Source organism: Coregonus clupeaformis, chromosome 18 (assembly GCF_020615455.1).
Source record: "Coregonus clupeaformis isolate EN_2021a chromosome 18, ASM2061545v1, whole genome shotgun sequence".
NCBI lineage: Eukaryota > Metazoa > Chordata > Actinopteri > Salmoniformes > Salmonidae > Coregonus > Coregonus clupeaformis.
This window is the reverse complement of record NC_059209.1, coordinates 43514367-43534812: the sequence shown is the minus strand read 5'-3', so window position 1 is coordinate 43534812 and position 20446 is coordinate 43514367. Positions and strand designations below refer to the sequence as shown.

The window sequence follows — 20446 nt, the reverse complement described above, 5'->3', positions numbered from 1 at the left end:
AGATTAGCAAACTTAGGCATGACATGCCAGCAACAAACACTGACACTACACGTCCAAGTATATCTGACCAAATTATGAAAGACAAGCGTTGCAATTTTGAATTCCGTAAAGTAAGTGTGGAAGAGGTGAAAAATTATTGTTGTCTATCAACAATGACAAGCCACCGGGGTCTGACAACTTGGATGGAAAATTACTGAGGATAATAGCGGACGATATTGCCACTCCTATTTGCCATATCTTCAATTTAAGCCTAAGGCTTTACACCCCCTGCTATATTGTGGATAAAGAGTTACTTGTCTAACAGAACACAGAGGGTGTTCTTTAATGGAAGCCTCTCAAACATAATCCAGGTAGAATCAGGAAGCTTCAAGTTCCTTGGCGTACACATCACTGACAAACTGAAATGGTCCACCCACGCAGACAGTGTGGTGAAGAAGGCGCAACAGAACCTCTTCAACCTCAGGAGGCTGAAGAAATTCGGCTTGGCACCTAAAACCCTCACAAACTTTTACAGATGCACAATTGAGAGCATCCTGTCGGGCTGTATCACCACCTGGTACGGCAACTGCACTGCCCGCAACCGCAGGGCTCTCCAGAGGGTGGTGCAGTCTACCAAACAAATTATCGGGGTAAAACTACCCGCCCTCCAAGACACCTACAGCACCCGATGTCCAGAACAGACACATACAGCTCCCGAAGTCCAGAACAGACTATGGGAGGCGCACAGTACTACATAGAGCCATGACTACATGGAACTCTATTCCAGATCAAGTAACTGATGCAAGAAGTAGAATCAGATTTAAAAAAGCAGTACACCTTATGGAACAGCGGGGACTGTGAAGGAACACAAACATAGGCACAGACACATGCATACACACACACACGATAACATACGCACTATACACACGTACACATGGATTTTGTGTTGTAGATACAGTGATGGAAAAAAGTATTTGATCCCCTGCTGATTTTGTATGTTTGCCCACTGACAAAGAAATGATCAGTCTATAATTTTAATGGTAGGTTTATTTGAACAACAAAAATCCAGAAAAACGCATGTCAAAAATGTTATAAATTGATTTGCATTTTAATGAGGGAAATAAGTATTTGACCCCTCTGCAAAACATTACTTAGGACTTGGTGGCAAAACCCTTGTTGGCAATCACAGAGGTCAGACGTTTCTTGTAGTTGGCCACCAGGTTTGCACACATCTCAGGAGGGATTTTGTCCCACTCCTCTTTGCAGATCTTCTCCAAGTCATTAAGGTTTCGAGGCTGACGTTTGGCAACTCGAACCTTCAGCTCCCTCCACATATTTTCTATGGGATAAAGGTCTGGAGACTGGCTAGGCCACTCCAGGACCTTAATGTGCTTCTTCTTGAGCCACTCCTTTGTTGCCTTGGCCGTGTGTTTTGGGTCATTGTCATGCTGGAATAGCCATCCATTACCCATTTTCAATACCCTGGCTGAGGGAAGGAGGTTCTCACCCAAGATTTGACGGTACATGGCCCCCTCCATCGTCCCTTTGATGTGGTGATGTTGTCCTGTCCCCTTAGCAGAAAAACACCCCCAAAGCATAATGTTTCCACCTCCATGTTTGACAGTGGGGATGGTGTTCTTGGGGTCATAGGCAGCATTCTTCCTCCTCCAAACACGGCGAGTTGAGTTGATGCCAAAGAGCTCCATTTTGGTCTCATCTGACCACAACACTTTCACCCAGTTCTCCTCTGAATCATTCAGATGTTCATTGGCAAACTTCAGACAGGCATGTATATGTGCTTTCTTAAGCAGGGGGACCTTGCGGGCGCTGCAAGATTTCAGTCCTACCAATCGTTTTCTTGGTGACTATGGTCCCAGCTGCCTTGAGATAATTGACAAGATCCTCCTGTGTAGTTCTGGGCTGATTCCTCACTGTTCTCATGATCATTGCAACTCCACGAGGTGAGATCTTGCATGGAGCCCCAGGCCGAGGGAGATTGACAGTTATTTTGTGTTTCTTCCATTTGCGAATAATCGCACCAACTGTTGTCACCTTCTCACCAAGCTGCTTGGCGATGGTCTTGTAGCCCATTCCAGCCTTGTGTAGGTCTACAATTTTGTCCCTGACATCCTTGGAGAGCTCTTTGGTCTTGGCCATGGTGGAGAGTTTGGAATCTGATTGATTGATTGCTTCTGTGGACAGGTGTCTTTTATACAGGTAACAAGCTGAGATTAGGAGCACTCCCTTTAAGAGTGTGCTCCTAATCTCAGCTCGTTACCTGTATAAAAGACACCTGGGAGCCAGAAATCTTTCTGATTGAGAGGGGGTCAAATACTTATTTCCCTCATTAAAATGCAAATCAATTTATAACATTTTTGACATGCGTTTTTCTGGATTTTGTTGTTGTTATTCTGTCTCTTACTGTTCAAAGAAACCTACCATTCAAATTATAGACTGATCATTTCTTTGTCAGTGGGCAAACGTACAAAATCAGCAGGGGATTAAATCATTTTTTCCCTCACTGTAGACAGGTGTGTGCATTTCCAAATCATGTCCAATCAATTGAATTTACCACAGGTGGACTCCAATGAAGTTGTAGAAACATCTCAATGATGATCAATGGAAATAGGATACACCTGAGCTCAATTTCGAGTCTCATAGCAAAGGGTCTGAATACTTATGTAAATAAGGTATTTCAGTTTTCTTTTTATACATTCGCAAGCATTTCTAAAAACCTGTTTTTGCTTTGTCATTATTGTGTGTAGATTGATGAGGATGTTTTTTATTTAATACATTTTAGAATAAGGCTGTAACGTAACAAAATGTGGAAAAAGGGAAGGGGTCTGATTCTGTTTGAACAAATAATACACAAATGACTCAAGAGGGAGCCAGAGATCAAGATAACCCGAAGAGAAAAACCTGATCATCAAGTTGCCGGTAATAGGCCACATGAGGAGTCGGCAACCTTTCTCATATTGAATGCCAATTTATCTTACCACTTCTACCGATCTGTGTGCCAGTTATGGTTTTCATATGCACATTTTCGTGAAACAGTTTCATTTAATTTATAATAGCCTCTTCATATCTCAAAATCATTGTCATGTGGTTCATCAAAATTATATCCAAATCTAAATGAAAATGATACAAACCTAAAAAGTAACTTCTATTGCCATTGCCAACTATGTAAAAATAGCCTACATAAAACCAACAAATAAAAATATTGCAGCCTGCAGGTAGAAAATATCCTGATAAAAATAAATATCCTATGAATCACATTGGCTTCACATGGCCTGTCTGCAACAAACTTGAAACATTGTATCAACTATCTAGCTATTTTTTTTTATTTTGGGATAAGAGCTCATCAGGTACAGTGGCTTGCGAAAGTATTCACCCCTCTTGGCATTTTTCCTATTTTGTTGCCTTACAACCTGGAATTAAAATGGATTTTTTTGGGGTTTGTATCATTTGATTTACACAACATGCCTACCACTTTGAAGATGCAAAATATTTTTTATTATGAAACAAACAAGGAATAAGACAAAAAAACTGAAAACTTGAGCGTGCATAACTATTCACTCCCCCCAAGTCAATACTTTGTAGATCCACCTTTTGCAGCAATTACAGCTGCAAGTCTCTTGGGATATGTCTCTATAAGCTTGGCACATCTAGCCACTGGGATTTTTGCCCATTCTTCAAGGCAAAACTGCACCAGCTCCTTCAAGTTGGATGGGTTCCGCTGGTGTACAGCAATCTTTAAGTCATACCACAGATTCTATATTGGATTGAGGTCTGGGCTTTGACTAGACCATTCCAAGACATTTAAATGTTTCCCCTTAAACCACTCAAGTGTTGGTTTAGCAATATGCTTAGGGTCATTGTCCTGCTGGAAGGTGAACCTCTGTCCCAGTCTCAAATCTCTGGAAGACTGAAACAGGTTTCCCTCAAGAATTTCCCTGTATTTAGCGCCATTCATCATTCCTTCAATTCTGACCAGTTTCCCAGTCCCTGCCGATGAAAAACATCCCCACAGCATGATGCTGCCACCACCATGCTTCATTGTGGGGATGGTGTTCTCAGGGTGATGAGAGGTGTTGGGTTTGTGCCAGACATTTTATTTGATGGCCAAAAAAGCTAAATTTTTGTCTCATCTGACGTGTTTGCTTATTTTTTTCTTTAAGCAATGGCTTTTTTCTGGCCACTCTTCCGTAAATCCCAGCTCTGTGTAGTGTACGGCTTAAAGTGGTCCTATGGACAGATACTCCAATCTCCGCTGTAGAGCTTTGTAGCTCCTTCAGGGTTATCTTTGGTCTCTTTGCTGCCTCTCTGATTAATGCCCTCCTTCCCTGGTCCATGAGTTTTGGTGGGCGGCCCTTTCTTGGCAGGTTTGTTGTGGTGCCATATTCTTTCCATGTTTTAATAATGGATTTAATGGTGGTCTGTGGGATGTTCAAATTTTCAGATATTTTTTTATAACCCAACCCTGATCTGTACTTTACATTTTAGATTTTTGTCATTTAGCAGACGCTCTTATCCAGAGCGACTTACAAATTGGTGCATTCACCTTATGATAGCCAGTGGGACAACCACTTTACAATATGTTTTTTTTTTTTTGGGTGGGGTAAGGGGGGGTAGAAGGATTACTTTATCCTATCCCAGGTATTCCTTAAAGAGGTGGGGTTTCAAGTGTCTCCGGAAGGTGGTGAGTGACTCCGCTGTCCTGGCGTCGTGAGGGAGCTTGTTCCACCATTGGGGTGCCAGAGCAGCGAACGGTTTTGACTGGGCTGAGCGGGAACTGTGCTTCCGCAGAGGTAGGGGGGCCAGCAGGCCAGAGGTGGATGAACGCAATGCCCTCGTTTGGGTGTAGGGACTGATCAGAGCCTGAAGGTACGGAGGTGCCGTTCCCCTCACAGCTCCATAGGCAAGCACCATGGTCTTGTAACAGATGCAAGCTTCAACTGGAAGCCAGTGGAGTGTGCGGAGGAGCGGGGAGACGTGAGAGAACTTGGGAAGGTTGAACACCAGACAGGCTGCGGCATTCTGGATGAGTTGTAGGGGTTTAATGGCACAGGCAGGGAGCCCAGCCAACAGCGAGTTGCAGTAATCCAGACGGGAGATGACAAGTGCCTGGATTAGGACCTGTGCCGCTTCCTGTGTAATGCAGGGTCGTACTCTGCGAATGTTGTAGAGCATGAACCTACAGGATCGGGTCACCGCCTTGATGTTAGCAGAGAACGACAGGGTGTTGTCCAGGGTCACGCCAAGGCTCTTTGCACTCTGGGAGGAGGACACCACGGAGTTGTCAACCGTGATGGCGAGATCATGGAACGGGCAGTCCTTCCCCGGGAGGAAGAGCAGCTCCGTCTTGCCGAGGTTCAGCTTGAGGTGTATATATACTGAGATCATGTGACAGATCATGTGACACTTAGATTGCACACAGGTGGACTTTATTTAACTAATTATGTGACCTCTGAAGGTAATTGGTTGCACCAGATCTTATTTAGGGGCTTCATAGCAAAGGGGGTGAATACATATGCACACACCACTTTTCAGTTATTTATTTTTTAGAATTATTTGAAACAAGTTATTTTTTTTCATTTCACTTCACCAATTTGGACTATTTTGTGTATGTCCATTACATGAAATCCAAATAAAAATCCATTTTAATTACAGGTTGTAATGCAACAAAATAGGAAAAACGTCAAGGGGGATGAATACTTTTGCAAGGCACTGTAGGCCTATTTTATGACAAAATAATAACAATGCCTAAATTGACAAAACTGGTAAATGGAATGAAATAAACCAAAAAAAGTGTAGCCTAGGTTGTACACTCTGCAAACAAAGTAATTTTGGACTGACAAATGTAGTTGATAGTTTCAAATAAATGCAACTTATAAGTTACATATCACAAAATTGAAATATTTTGCACATCAGAGCAACCTTGAGGAATTCCTGTTTGAGTCAGTAAAAGATATTCATATGATAGGTGAGATATATAAACCCGTGCAGAGAGCCGATCCAACTGACAATCTCTTAGAATTTTGTGAAAACTATTGGAACAAAGACTTAAAAAGAACTGATGTGTCACGCCCTGGCTCTGGCGACTCTAGTATGTTGAGCCAGGGCGTGAGTTTTCATTTGTTTTTCGTTTCTAGTTGTTGTATTTCTATGTTGGCCAGAATGGTTCTCAATCAGAGGCAACGAGTGTCAGCTGTTGCTGGTTGTCTCTGATTGGGAACCATATTTAGACAGCCTGTTTCCCCACAGTGGTTGTGGGATCTTGTTCCAGTGTGGTTTGTGTTAGACCGAGGACGTCACGTTATCGTTTGTTGTTTTGTTCGTGTTATCATCATTATTTAATAAATATGTTCACTTTTCACGCTGCGCCTTGGTCCTCTGTACCCGACGATCGTGACATGATGTTGGCACAAGATGGAGGGAATGTTAGAGCATAAGTAACAAAATTACAGTCATCAAAAATGTACGCTTAATCCAGTATAAACTAATGTATAGAATGTATTATACAAGAGACAAAATTCACAAATTATACAGCACAACGGCAGAGTCATGTCTCAAGTGTAAAACTAACAATGATTCAATAATTCATGCCTTCTGGGAATGCTATGAAATCCAAAAGTTATGGGCGGCAATAGAAAATTGGCTGTCAGAAGTATTACAATGTAAACTTACTTTTAATCCATCTGTTTGCATATTTCAAGACATGATATATGGAGGTGTAGTGAGGTAAATGTTAGCAGGGTGGAGGTTAGGGTTAGACAGGGTGGAGGTTAGGGTTAGACAGGGTGGAGGTTAGGGTTAGACAGGGTTAGACAGGGTGGAGGTTAGGGTTAGACAGGGTGGAGGTTAGACAGGGTGGAGGTTAGGGTTAGACAGGGTGGAGGTTAGGGTTAGACAGGGTGGAGGTTAGGGTTAGACAGGGTGGAGGTTAGGGTTAGACAGGGTGGAGGTTAGTTAATGGGGGGTTAGACAGGGTGGAGGTTAGGGTTAGACAGGGTGGAGGTTAGGGTTAGACAGGGTGGAGGTTAGGGTTAGACAGGGTGGAGGTCAGTGTTAGACAGGGTGGAGGTTAGGGTTAGACAGGGTGGAGGTTAGGGTTAGACAGGGTGGAGGTTAGTGTTAGACAGGGTGGAGGTTAGTGTTAGACAGGGTGGAGGTTAGACAGGGTGGAGGTTAGGGTTAGACAGGGTGGAGGTTAGTGTTAGACAGGGTGGAGGTTAGTGTTAGACAGGGTGGAGGTTAGGGTTAGACAGGGTGGAGGTTAGGGTTAGACAGGGTGGAGGTTAGTGTTAGACAGGGTGGAGGTTAGGGTTAGACAGGGTGGAGGTTAGGGTTAGACAGGGTTAGACAGGGTGGAGGTTAGTGTTAGACAGGGTGGAGGTTAGGGTTAGACAGGGTGGAGGTTAGGGTTAGACAGGGTTAGACAGGGTGGAGGTTAGGGTTAGACAGGGTGGAGGTTAGACAGGGTGGAGGTTAGGGTTAGACAGGGTGGAGGTTAGGGTTAGACAGGGTGGAGGTTAGGGTTAGACAGGGTGGAGGTTAGGGTTAGACAGGGTGGAGGTTAGTGTTAGACAGGGTGGAGGTTAGGGTTAGACAGGGTGGAGGTTAGGGTTAGACAGGGTGGAGGTTAGGGTTAGACAGGGTGGAGGTTAGGGTTAGACAGGGTGGAGGTCAGTGTTAGACAGGGTGGAGGTTAGGGTTAGACAGGGTGGAGGTTAGGGTTAGACAGGGTGGAGGTTAGTGTTAGACAGGGTGGAGGTTAGTGTTAGACAGGGTGGAGGTTAGACAGGGTGGAGGTTAGGGTTAGACAGGGTGGAGGTTAGTGTTAGACAGGGTGGAGGTTAGTGTTAGACAGGGTGGAGGTTAGGGTTAGACAGGGTGGAGGTTAGGGTTAGACAGGGTGGAGGTTAGTGTTAGACAGGGTGGAGGTTAGGGTTAGACAGGGTGGAGGTCAGGGTTAGACAGGGTGGAGGTTAGGGTTAGACAGGGTGGAGGTCAGGGTTAGACAGGGTGGAGGTTAGGGTTAGACAGGGTGGAGGTTAGGGTTAGACAGGGTGGAGGTTAGGGTTAGACAGGGTTAGACAGGGTGGAGGTTAGTGTTAGACAGGGTGGAGGTTAGGGTTAGACAGGGTGGAGGTTAGGGTTAGACAGGGTGGAGGTTAGTGTTAGACAGGGTGGAGGTTAGGGTTAGACAGGGTTAGACAGGGTGGAGGTTAGGGTTAGACAGGGTGGAGGTTAGTGTTAGACAGGGTGGAGGTTAGGGTTAGACAGGGTGGAGGTTAGGGTTAGACAGGGTGGAGGTTAGGGTTAGACAGGGTGGAGGTTAGGGTTAGACAGGGTGGAGGTTAGGGTTAGACAGGGTGGAGGTTAGACAGGGTGGAGGTTAGTGTTAGACAGGGTGGAGGTTAGGGTTAGACAGGGTGGAGGTTAGGTTAGACAGGGTGGAGGTTAGGGTTAGACAGGGTGGAGGTTAGGGTTAGACAGGGTGGAGGTTAGTGTTAGACAGGGTGGAGGTTAGACAGGGTGGAGGTTAGGGTTAGACAGGGTGGAGGTTAGGGTTAGACAGGGTGGAGGTTAGACAGGGTGGAGGTTAGTGTTAGACAGGGTGGAGGTTAGGGTTAGACAGGGTGGAGGTTAGGGTTAGACAGGGTGGAGGTTAGGGTTAGACAGGGTGGAGGTTAGTGTTAGACAGGGTGGAGGTTAGGGTTAGACAGGGTTAGACAGGGTGGAGGTTAGGGTTAGACAGGGTGGAGGTTAGGGTTAGACAGGGTTAGACAGGGTGGAGGTTAGGGTTAGACAGGGTGGAGGTTAGGGTTAGACAGGGTGGAGGTTAGGGTTAGACAGGGTGGAGGTTAGACAGGGTGGAGGTTAGGGTTAGACAGGGTGGAGGTTAGACAGGGTGGAGGTTAGGGTTAGACAGGGTGGAGGTTAGTGTTAGCAGGGTGGAGGTTAGGGTTAGACAGGGTGGAGGTTATTGTTAGACAGGGTGGAGGTTAGGGTTAGACAGGGTGGAGGTTAGGGTGAGACAGGGTGGAGGTTAGGGTTAGACAGGGTGGAGGTTAGGGTTAGACAGGGTGGAGGTTAGGGTTAGACAGGGTGGAGGTTAGTGTTAGACAGGGTGGAGGTTAGTGTTAGACAGGGTGGAGGTTAGGGTTAGACAGGGTGGAGGTTAGGGTGAGACAGGGTGGAGGTTAGGGTTAGACAGGGTGGAGGTTAGGGTTAGACAGGGTGGAGGTTAGGGTTAGACAGGGTGGAGGTTAGTGTTAGACAGGGTGGAGGTTAGGGTTAGACAGGGTGGAGGTTAGGGTTAGACAGGGTGGAGGTTAGTGTTAGACAGGGTGGAGGTTAGTGTTAGACAGGGTGGAGGTTAGGGTTAGACAGGGTGGAGGTCAGTGTTAGACAGGGTGGAGGTTAGGGTTAGACAGGGTGGAGGTTAGACAGGGTGGAGGTTAGTGTTAGACAGGGTGGAGGTTAGGGTTAGACAGGGTGGAGGTTAGGGTTAGACAGGGTGGAGGTTAGACAGGGTGGAGGTTAGTGTTAGACAGGGTGGAGGTTAGACAGGGTGGAGGTTAGGGTTAGACAGGGTGGAGGTTAGGAAAAGACAGGGTGGAGGTTAGTGTTAGACAGGGTGGAGGTTAGGGTTAGACAGGGTGGAGGTTAGGGTTAGACAGGGTGGAGGTTAGTGTTAGACAGGGTGGAGGTTAGACAGGGTGGAGGTTAGGGTTAGACAGGGTGGAGGTTAGGGTTAGACAGGGTGGAGGTTAGGGTTAGACAGGGTGGAGGTTAGTGTTAGACAGGGTGGAGGTTAGTGTTAGACAGGGTGGAGGTTAGGGTTAGACAGGGTGGAGGTTAGGGTTAGACAGGGTGGAGGTTAGGGTTAGACAGGGTGGAGGTTAGGGTTAGACAGGGTGGAGGTTAGGGTTAGACAGGGTGGAGGTTAGGGTTAGACAGGGTGGAGGTTAGTGTTAGACAGGGTGGAGGTTAGTGTTAGACAGGGTGGAGGTTAGGGTTAGACAGGGTGGAGGTTAGGGTTAGACAGGGTGGAGGTTAGGGTTAGACAGGGTTAGACAGGGTGGAGGTTAGGGTTAGACAGGGTGGAGGTTAGGGTTAGACAGGGTGGAGGTTAGGGTTAGACAGGGTTAGACAGGGTGGAGGTTAGTGTTAGACAGGGTGGAGGTTAGGGTTAGACAGGGTGGAGGTTAGGGTTAGACAGGGTGGAGGTCAGTGTTAGACAGGGTGGAGGTTATGGTTAGACAGGGTGGAGGTTAGGGTTAGACAGGGTGGAGGTTAGACAGGGTGGAGGTTAGGGTTAGACAGGGTGGAGGTTAGGGTTAGACAGGGTGGAGGTTAGTGTTAGACAGGGTGGAGGTTAGTGTTAGACAGGGTGGAGGTTAGGGTTAGACAGGGTGGAGGTTAGTGTTAGACAGGGTGGAGGTTAGTGTTAGACAGGGTGGAGGTTAGTGTTAGACAGGGTTAGACAGGGTGGAGGTTAGTGTTAGACAGGGTGGAGGTTAGGGTTAGACAGGGTGGAGGTTAGTGTTAGACAGGGTGGAGGTTAGGGTTAGACAGGGTGGAGGTTAGTGTTAGACAGGGTGGAGGTTAGGGTTAGACAGGGTGGAGGTTAGGGTTAGACAGGGTGGAGGTTAGGGTTAGACAGGGTGGAGGTTAGGGTTAGACAGGGTGGAGGTTAGGGTTAGACAGGGTGGAGGTTAGGGTTAGACAGGGTGGAGGTTAGGGTTAGACAGGGTGGAGGTTAGGGTTAGACAGGGTGGAGGTTAGGGTTAGACAGGGTGGAGGTTAGGGTTAGACAGGGTGGAGGTTAGGGTTGGAGACAGGGTGGAGGTTAGTGTTAGACAGGGTGGAGGTTAGGGTTAGACAGGGTGGAGGTTAGGGTTAGACAGGGTGGAGGTTAGGGTTAGACAGGGTGGAGGTTAGGGTTAGACAGGGTGGAGGTTAGAGTTAGACAGGGTGGAGGTTAGTGTTAGACAGGGTGGAGGTTAGGGTTAGACAGGGTGGAGGTTAGGGTTAGACAGGGTGGAGGTTAGTGTTAGACAGGGTGGAGGTTAGGGTTAGACAGGGTGGAGGTTAGGGTTAGACAGGGTGGAGGTTAGGGTTAGACAGGGTGGAGGTTAGACAGGGTGGAGGTTAGGGTTAGACAGGGTTAGACAGGGTGGAGGTTAGTGTTAGACAGGGTGGAGGTTAGGGTTAGACAGGGTGGAGGTTAGGGTTAGACAGGGTGGAGGTTAGTGTTAGACAGGGTGGAGGTTAGGGTTAGACAGGGTGGAGGTTAGTGTTAGACAGGGTGGAGGTTAGTGTTGGACAGGGTGGAGGTTAGGGTTAGACAGGGTGGAGGTTAGTGTTAGACAGGGTGGAGGTTAGTGTTAGACAGGGTGGAGGTTAGTGTTAGACAGGGTGGAGGTTAGTGTTAGACAGGGTGGAGGTTAGTGTTAGACAGGGTGGAGGTTAGTGTTAGACAGGGTGGAGGTTAGTGTTAGACAGGGTGGAGGTTAGGGTTAGACAGGGTGGAGGTTAGTGTTAGACAGGGTGGAGGTTAGGGTTAGACAGGGTGGAGGTTAGGGTTAGACAGGGTGGAGGTTAGACAGGGTGGAGGTTAGTGTTAGACAGGGTGGAGGTTAGGGTTAGACAGGGTGGAGGTTAGGGTTAGACAGGGTGGAGGTTAGGGTTAGACAGGGTGGAGGTTAGGGTTAGACAGGGTGGAGGTTAGGGTTAGACAGGGTGGAGGTTAGTGTTAGACAGGGTGGAGGTTAGTGTTAGACAGGGTGGAGGTTAGGGTTAGACAGGGTGGAGGTTAGGGTTAGACAGGGTGGAGGTTAGGGTTAGACAGGGTGGAGGTTAGGGTTAGACAGGGTGGAGGTTAGGGTTAGACAGGGTGGAGGTTAGGGTTAGACAGGGTGGAGGTTAGACAGGGTGGAGGTTAGGGTTAGACAGGGTGGAGGTTAGGGTTAGACAGGGTGGAGGTTAGTGTTAGACAGGGTGGAGGTTAGGGTTAGACAGGGTGGAGGTTAGGGTTAGACAGGGTGGAGGTTAGACAGGGTGGAGGTTAGGGTTAGACAGGGTGGAGGTTAGACAGGGTGGAGGTTAGGGTTAGACAGGGTGGAGGTTAGGGTTAGACATGGTGGAGGTTAGTGTTAGACAGGGTGGAGGTTAGGGTTAGACAGGGTGGAGGTTAGGGTTAGACAGGGTGGAGGTTAGGGTTAGACAGGGTGGAGGTTAGGGTTAGACAGGGTGGAGGTTAGGGTTAGACAGGGTGGAGGTTAGGGTTAGACAGGGTGGAGGTTAGGGTTAGACAGGGTGGAGGTTAGTGTTAGACAGGGTGGAGGTTAGGGTTAGACAGGGTGGAGGTTAGTGTTAGACAGGGTGGAGGTTAGTGTTAGACAGGGTGGAGGTTAGGGTTAGACAGGGTGGAGGTTAGTGTTAGACAGGGTGGAGATTAGGGTTAGACAGGGTTAGACAGGGTGGAGGTTAGGGTTAGACAGGGTGGAGGTTAGGGTTAGACAGGGTGGAGGTTAGGGTTAGACAGGGTGGAGGTTAGGGTTAGACAGGGTGGAGGTTAGGGTTAGACAGGGTTAGACAGGGTGGAGGTTAGTGTTAGACAGGGTGGAGGTTAGTGTTAGACAGGGTGGAGGTTAGTGTTAGACAGGGTGGAGGTTAGTGTTAGCAGGGTGGAGGTTAGTGTTAGACAGGGTTAGACAGGGTGGAGGTCAGTGTTAGACAGGGTGGAGGTTAGGGTTAGACAGGGTGGAGGTTAGGGTTAGACAGGGTGGAGGTTAGACAGGGTGGAGGTCAGTGTTAGACAGGGTGGAGGTTAGTGTTAGACAGGGTGGAGGTTAGGGTTAGACAGGGGTGGAGGTTAGGGTTAGACAGGGTGGAGGTTAGGGTTGGAGACAGGGTGGAGGTTAGGGTTAGACAGGGTGGAGATTAGAAGGTTAGACAGGGGTGGAGGTTGAGACAGGGTGGAGGTTAGGGTTAGACAGGGTGGAGGTTAGGGTTAGACAGGGTGGAGGTTAGGGTTAGACAGGGTGGAGGTTAGTGTTAGACAGGGGTGGAGGTTAGGGTTAGACAGAGGTGGAGGTTAGGGTTAGACAGGGTGGAGGTTAGGGTTAGACAGAGGTGGAGGTTAGTGTTAGACAGGGTGGAGGTTAGGGTTAGACAGGGTGGAGGTTAGGGTTAGACAGGGTGGAGGTTAGGGTTAGACAGGGTGGAGGTTAGAGGTTAGACAGGGGTGGAGGTTAGGGTTAGACAGGGTGGAGGTTGGACAGGGTGGAGGGTTAGTGTTAGACAGGGTGGAGGTTAGGGTTAGACAGGGTGGAGGTTAGTGTTAGACAGGGTGGAGGTTAGGGTTGGACAGGGTGGAGGTTAGGGTTAGACAGGGTGGAGGTTAGGGTTAGACAGGGTGGAGGTTAGGGTTAGACAGGGTGGAGGTTAGTGTTAGACAGGGTGGAGGTTAGGGTTAGACAGGGTTAGACAGGGTGGAGGTTAGGGTTAGACAGGGTGGAGGTTAGGGTTAGACAGGGTTAGACAGGGTGGAGGTTAGGGTTAGACAGGGTGGAGGTTAGGGTTAGACAGGGTGGAGGTTAGGGTTAGACAGGGTGGAGGTTAGTGTTAGACAGGGTGGAGGTTAGACAGGGTGGAGGTCAGTGTTAGACAGGGTGGAGGTTAGTGTTAGACAGGGTGGAGGTTAGGGTTAGACAGGGTGGAGGTTAGGGTTAGACAGGGTGGAGGTTAGGGTTAGACAGGGTGGAGGTTAGGGTTAGACAGGGTGGAGGTTAGACAGGGTGGAGGTTAGGGTTAGACAGGGTGGAGGTTAGGGTTAGACAGGGTGGAGGTTAGGGTTAGACAGGGTGGAGGTTAGGGTTAGACAGGGTGGAGGTTAGTGTTAGACAGGGTGGAGGTTAGGGTTAGACAGGGTGGAGGTTAGGGTTAGACAGGGTGGAGGTTAGGGTTAGACAGGGTGGAGGTTAGTGTTAGACAGGGTGGAGGTTAGGGTTAGACAGGGTGGAGGTTAGGGGTTAGACAGGGTGGAGGTTAGGAGTTAGACAGGGTGGAGGTTAGGGTTAGACAGGGTGGAGGTTAGACAGGTGGAGGTTAGTGTTAGACAGGGTGGAGGTTAGGGTTAGACAGGGTGGAGGTTAGGTTTAGACAGAGGTGGAGGTTAGGGTTAGAGCAGGGTGGAGGTTAGGGTTAGACAGGTGGAGGTTAGACAGGGTGGAGGTTAGTGTTAGACAGGGTGAAGGTTAGGGTTAGACAGGGTGGAGGTTAGGGTTAGACAGGGTGGAGGTTAGGGTTAGACAGGGTGGAGGTTAGTGTTAGACAGGGTGGAGGTTAGGGTTAGACAGGGTTAGACAGGGTGGAGGTTAGGGTTAGACAGGGTGGAGGTTAGGGTTAGACAGGGTTAGACAGGGTGGAGGTTAGGGTTAGACAGGGTGGAGGTTAGGGTTAGACAGGGTGGAGGTTAGGGTTAGACAGGGTGGAGGTTAGTGTTAGACAGGGTGGAGGTTAGGGTTAGACAGGGTGGAGGTTAGGGTTAGACAGGGTGGAGGTTAGGGTTAGACAGGGTGGAGGTTAGGGTTAGACAGGGTGGAGGTTAGTGTTAGACAGGGTGGAGGTTAGGGGTTGGACAGGGTGGAGGTTAGGGTTAGACAGGGTGGAGGTCAGGGTTAGAGCAGGGTGGAGGTTAGACAGGGTGGAGGTTAGGGTTAGACAGGGTGGAGGTTAGGGTTGGACAGGGTGGAGGTTAGTGTTAGACAGGGATGGAGGTTAGTGTTAGACAGGGTGGAGGTTAGGGTTAGACAGGGTGGAGGTTAGTGTTGGAGCAGGGTGGAGGTTAGGGTTAGACAGGGTGGAGGTTAGTGTTAGACAGGGTGGAGGTTAGGGTTGAGACAGGTGGAGGTTAGGGTTAGACAGGTGGAGGTTAGGGTTAGACAGGGTGGAGGTTAGGGTTAGAACAGGGTGGAGGTTAGGGTTGACAGAGGTGGAGGTTAGGGTTAGACAGGGTTAGACAGGGTGGAGGTTAGGGTTAGACAGGGTGGAGGTTAGGGTTAGACAGGGTGGAGGTTAGGGTTAGACAGGGTGGAGGTTAGTGTTAGACAGGGTGGAGGTTAGGGTTAGACAGGGTGGAGGTTAGGGTTAGACAGGGTGGAGGTTAGGGTTAGACAGGGTGGAGGTTAGGGTTAGACAGGGTTAGACAGGGTGGAGGTTAGGGTTAGACAGGGTGGAGGTTAGTGTTAGACAGGGTGGAGGTTAGGGTTAGACAGGGTGGAGGTTAGGGTTAGACAGGGTGGAGGTTAGTGTTAGACAGGGTGGAGGTTAGGGTTAGACAGGGTTAGACAGGGTGGAGGTTAGGGTTAGACAGGGTGGAGGTTAGTGTTAGACAGGGTGGAGGTTAGGGTTAGACAGGGTGGAGGTTAGACAGGGTGGAGGTTAGGGTTAGACAGGGTGGAGGTTAGGGTTAGACAGGGTGGAGGTTAGGGTTAGACAGGGTGGAGTTAGTGTTAGACAGGGTGGAGGTTAGGGTTAGACAGGGTGGAGGTTAGACAGGGTGGAGGTTAGGGTTAGACAGGGTGGAGGTTAGGGTTAGACAGGGTAGGAGGTTAGGGTTAGACAGGGGTAGAGGTTAGGGTTAGACAGGGTGGAGGTTAGGGTTGACAGTGGGTTAGACAGGGTGGAGGTTAGGGTTAGACAGGGTGGAGGTTAGGGTTAGACAGGGTTAGACAGGGTGGAGGTTAGGGTTAGACAGGGTGGAGGTTAGGGTTAGACAGGGTGGAGGTTAGTGTTAGACAGGGTGGAGGTTAGTGTTAGACAGGGTGGAGGTTAGGGTTAGGACAGGGTTAGACAGGGTGGAGGTTAGGGTTAGACAGGGTAGAGGTTAGGGTTAGACAGGGTGGAGGTTAGAGACAGGGTGGAGGTTAGGGTTAGACAGGGTGGAGAGTTAGTGTTAGACAGGGTGGAGGTTAGGGTTAGACAGGGTGGAGGTCAGGGTTAGACAGGTGGAGGTTAGGGTTAGACAGGGGTGGAGGTTAGGTTAGACAGGGTTAGACAGAGGTGGAGGTTAGTGTTAGACAGGGTGGAGGTTAGTGTTAGACAGGGTGGAGGTTAGGGTTAGACAGGGTGGAGGTTAGGGTTAGACAGGGTGGAGGTTAGTGTTAGACAGGGTGGAGGTTAGGGTTAGACAGTAGAGGGTGGAGGTTAGGGTTAGACAGGGTGGAGGTTGAGGTTAGACAGGGTGGAGGTTAGGGTTAGACAGGTGGAGGTTAGACAGGGTGGAGGTTAGGGTTAGACAGGGTGGAGGTTAGGGTTAGACAGGGTGAGGTTAGGGTTAGAGCAGGGTGGAGGTTAGTGTTAGACAGGGTGGAGGTTAGGGTTAGACAGGGTGGAGGTTAGTAACAGGGTGGAGGTTAGGGTTAGACAGGGTGGAGGTTAGGGTTAGACAGGGTGGAGGTTAGTGTTAGACAGGGTGGAGGTTAGGGTTAGACAGGGTGGAGGTTAGACAGGGTGGAGGTTAGGGTTAGACAGGGTGGAGGTTAGACAGGGTGGAGGTTAGGGTTAGACAGGGTGGAGGTTAGGGTTAGACAGGGTGGAGGTTAGTGTTAGACAGGGTGGAGGTTAGGGTTAGACAGGGTGGAGGTTAGTGTTAGAGCAGGGTGGAGGTTAGGGTTAGAGCAGGGTGGAGAGTTGAAGTGTTAGACAGGGTGGAGGTTAGGGTTAGACAGGGTGAGAATTAGTGTTAGACAGGTGGAGGTTAGGGTTAGACAGGGTGGAGGTTAGGGTTAGACAGGGTGGAGTTAGAGTTAGACAGGAGTGGAGGTTAGGGTTGGACAGGGTGGAGGTTAGGGTTAGACAGGGTGGAGGTTGGGGTTAGACGGGTGGAGGTTAGTGTTAGACAGGGTGGAGGTTAGGGTTAGACAGGGTTAGACAGGTGGAGGTTAGGGTTAGACAGGGTGGAGGTTAGTTGGAGCAGGGTGGAGTTTGACAGGGTGGAGTTAGGGTTAGACAGGAGTGGAGGTTAGGGTTAGACAGGGTGGGGTTAGGGTTAGACAGGGTGGAGGTTAGGGTTAGACAGGGTGGAGTTACAGGGTGGAGGTTAGGGTTAGACAGGGTGGAGGTTAGGGTTAGACAGGGTGGAGGTTAGTGTTAGACAGGGTGGAGGTTAGTTGACAGGTTAGACAGGTGGGGTTAGGGTTAACAGGTGGAGGTTAGTTTAGAAGGTGGAGTAGGGTTAGACAGGGTGAGTTAGTGTTAGACATTTGGAGGTTTAGGTTAGACAGGGTGGAGGTTAGTGTTAGACAGGGTGGAGGTTAGGGTTAGACAGGGTGGAGGTTAGACAGGGTGGAGGTTAGTGTTGGACGGGTGGGTGTAGACGGGTAGGGTTAGTTAGACAGGTGAGTTAGGGAAACAGGGTGAGAGTTAGTGTTGGAGACAGGGTGGGGTTAGGAATAGACAGGGTGGAGGTTAGCAGGTATAGGTTCAGGAGTGGTGGTTAGGGTTAAGCTAGGTAGTTAGTGAGCAGGGGTGGAGGTTAGGGATTGGAGCAGGGTGGAGGTTAGTATTGAGACAGGGTGGAGGTTAGTGTTGGACAGGGTGGAGGTTAGTGTTAGACAGGGTGGAGGAGGGTTAGACAGGGTGGGATTAGTATTAGACAGGTGAGGTTAGGGTTAGGACAGGGTGGAGGTTAGGGTTAGACAGGGTGGAGGTTAGGGTTGGAGCAGGGGTGGAGGTTAGGTTAGACAGGTGGAGTTAGGGTTAGACAGGTGGAGGTTAGTGTTAGACAGGAGTGGAGGTTAGGGTTGGAGCAGGGTGGAGGTTATTATTAGGGACAGGGGTGGAGGTTAGTGTTAGACAGGGTGGAGGTTAGTGTTAGACAGGGTGGAGGTTAGTATTGGAGCAGGGTGGAGGTTAGTGTTGGACAGGTGGAGGTTAGTGTTAGACAGGGTGATTAGGGTTAGACAGGGTGGAGGTTAGTGTTAGGGTGGGGTTAGCGGTTAGACAGGGTGGAGTTAGTGTTAGACAGGTGGAGGTTAGTTAGACAGGGTGGAGGTTAGTGTTAGACAGGGTGGAGGTTAGGTGGAGCGGGTGGATTAGTTTAGACAGGGTGGAGGTTAGGGTTGGAGCGGGTGGAGGTTAGGTTAGACAGGGTGGAGGTTAGTGTTAGACAGGGTGGAGGTTAGGTTAGACAGGGTGGAGGTTAGTGTTAGACAGGGTGGAGGTTAGGTTGAAGCAGGGTGGGGTTAGACAGGTTAGACAGGGTGAGAGTTAGTGTTAGGACAGGGTGGAGGTTAGGGTTAGACAGGGTGAGGTTGTTAGACAGGTGGAGGTTAGGGTTAGACAGGGTGAGGTTAGTGTTAGACAGGGTGGAGGTTAGGGTTAGACAGGGTGGAGGTTAGTTAGACAGTTAGACAGGGGTGGAGGTTAGGTTAGACAGGGTGGAGGTTAGGGTTAGACAGGGTGGAGTTAGGTTAGACGGGTGGAGGTTAGACAGGGTGGAGGTTAGTGTTAGACAGGGTGGAGGTTAGGGATTAGAGCAGGGAAGTGGAGGTTAGTGTTAGACGGGTGGAGTGGTTAGACAGGTGGAGGTTAGGTTAACAGGGTGGAGGTTAGTTAGACAGGGTGGAGTTAGTGTTGACCAAGTGGAGGTTGGGTTAGACAGGGTGGAGGTTAGGTAGACAGGGTGGAGGTAGGGTTAGACAGGGTGGAGTTGACAGGGTGGAGGTTAGGGTTAGACAGGGTGGAGGTTAGGGTTAGACAGGGTGGAGGTTAGGGTTAGACAAGGGTGAGGTTAGGGTTAGACAGGGGTGGAAGTTAGTAGACAGGGTGGAGGTTAGAGTTGGAAGGTAGGTTGGTTACGGGTGGTTGTTAGACAGGTGGGGTTAGGGACAGGGTGGAGGTTAGGGTTAGAGCAGGGTGGGGTTGGGTTGGACAGGGTGGAGTTAGGTTGGGCAGGGTGGAGGTTAGTACAGGGTGGAGGTTAGGTTAGACAGGAGGTGGAGGTTAGGTTAGACAGGGTGGAGGTTAGTGTTAGACAGGGTGGATTAGGTTAGACAGGGTGGAGGTTAGGGTTAGACAGGGTGGAGGTTAGTGTTAGACAGGGTGGGGTTAGGATTAGACAGGGTGGAGGTTAGGGTTAGACAGGGTGGAGGTTAGGGTTAGACAGGGTGGAGGTTAGGGTTAGACAGGGTGGAGTTAGGGTTAGACAGGTGGAGGTTAGTGTTAGACAGGGTGGAGGTTAGGGTTAGACAGGGTGGAGTTAGTGTTGGACAGGGTGGAGGTTAGGGTTAGACCAGGGTGGAGGTTAGACAGGGTGGAGGTTAGGTTACAGGGTGGGGTTAGGGTTAGACGGGTGGGTTAGGGTTAGACAGGGTGGAGGTTAGTGTTAGACAGGGTGGAGGTTAGGGTTAGACAGGGTGGAGGTTAGTGTTGACGGGTGGAGGTTAGGTTAGACAGGGTGGAGGTTAGTGTTAGACAGGGTGGAGGTTAGGGTTAGACAGGTGGAGGTTAGGGTTAGACAGGGTGGGGTTAGGGTTAGACAGGGTGGAGGTTAGGGTTAGACAGGGTGGAGGTTAGGTTAGACAGGATGGGGTTAGTGTTAGACAGGGTGGAGGTTAGGTTAGACAGAGTGGAGGTTAGGGTTGACAGGGTGGAGGTTTTAGACAGGGTGAGGTTGGGTTAGTTAGACAGGGTGGAGGTTAGGGTTAGACAGGGTGGAGGTTAGGTTAGACAGGGTGGAGGTTAGGGTTAGACAGGGTGGAGGTTAGGGTTAACAGGGTGGAGGTTAGTGTTGGACAGGTGGAGGTTAGGGTTAGACAGGGTGGGGTTAGGGTTAGACAGGTGGAGGTTAGGTTAGACAGGGTGGAGGTTAGGGTTAGACAGGGTGGAGGTTAGGGTTAGACAGGGTGGAGGTTAGGCAGGGTGGGGTTGGGTTAGACAGGTTGGTTAGTGTTGGACAGGGTGGAGATTAGGGTTAGACAGGGTGGAGGTTAGGGTTAGACAGGGTGGAGGTTATTGGTTAGACAGGGTGGAGGTTAGGTTAGACAGGGTGGAGGTTAGTGTTGGACAGGGTGAAGGTTAGTGTTAGACAGGGTGGAGGTTAGGGTTAGACAGGGTGGAGATTAGTGTTAGACAGGGTGGAGGTTAGTGTTAGAGCAGGGTGGAGGTTAGTAGTTAGACAGGGTGGAGGTTATTGTTAGACAGGGTGGGGTTAGTGTTAGACAGGGTGGAGGTTAGTGTTAGAGGGTGGAGTTAGTGTTAGAGCGGGTGGAGGTTAGGGTTGGAAGGGTGAGGTTGTGTTAGACAGGGTGGAGGTTAGGGTTGGACAGGGTGGAGGTTAGGGTTAGACAGGGTGGAGGTTAGGGTTAGACAGGTGGAGGTTAGGGTTAGACAGGGTGGAGGTTAGTGTTAGACAGGGTGGAGGTTAGTGTTAGACAGGGTGGAGGTTAGG

The 20446-nt window shown here is 49.6% G+C and overlaps 1 protein-coding gene across 4 annotated transcripts in view; it reads left to right on the top strand.

Annotated features, from left to right (window-relative positions):
• Window positions 1-20446, top strand: part of kank1a (KN motif and ankyrin repeat domains 1a) — a 219656-nt gene that overhangs the window by 28756 nt on the left and 170454 nt on the right. The window lies entirely within an intron of this gene.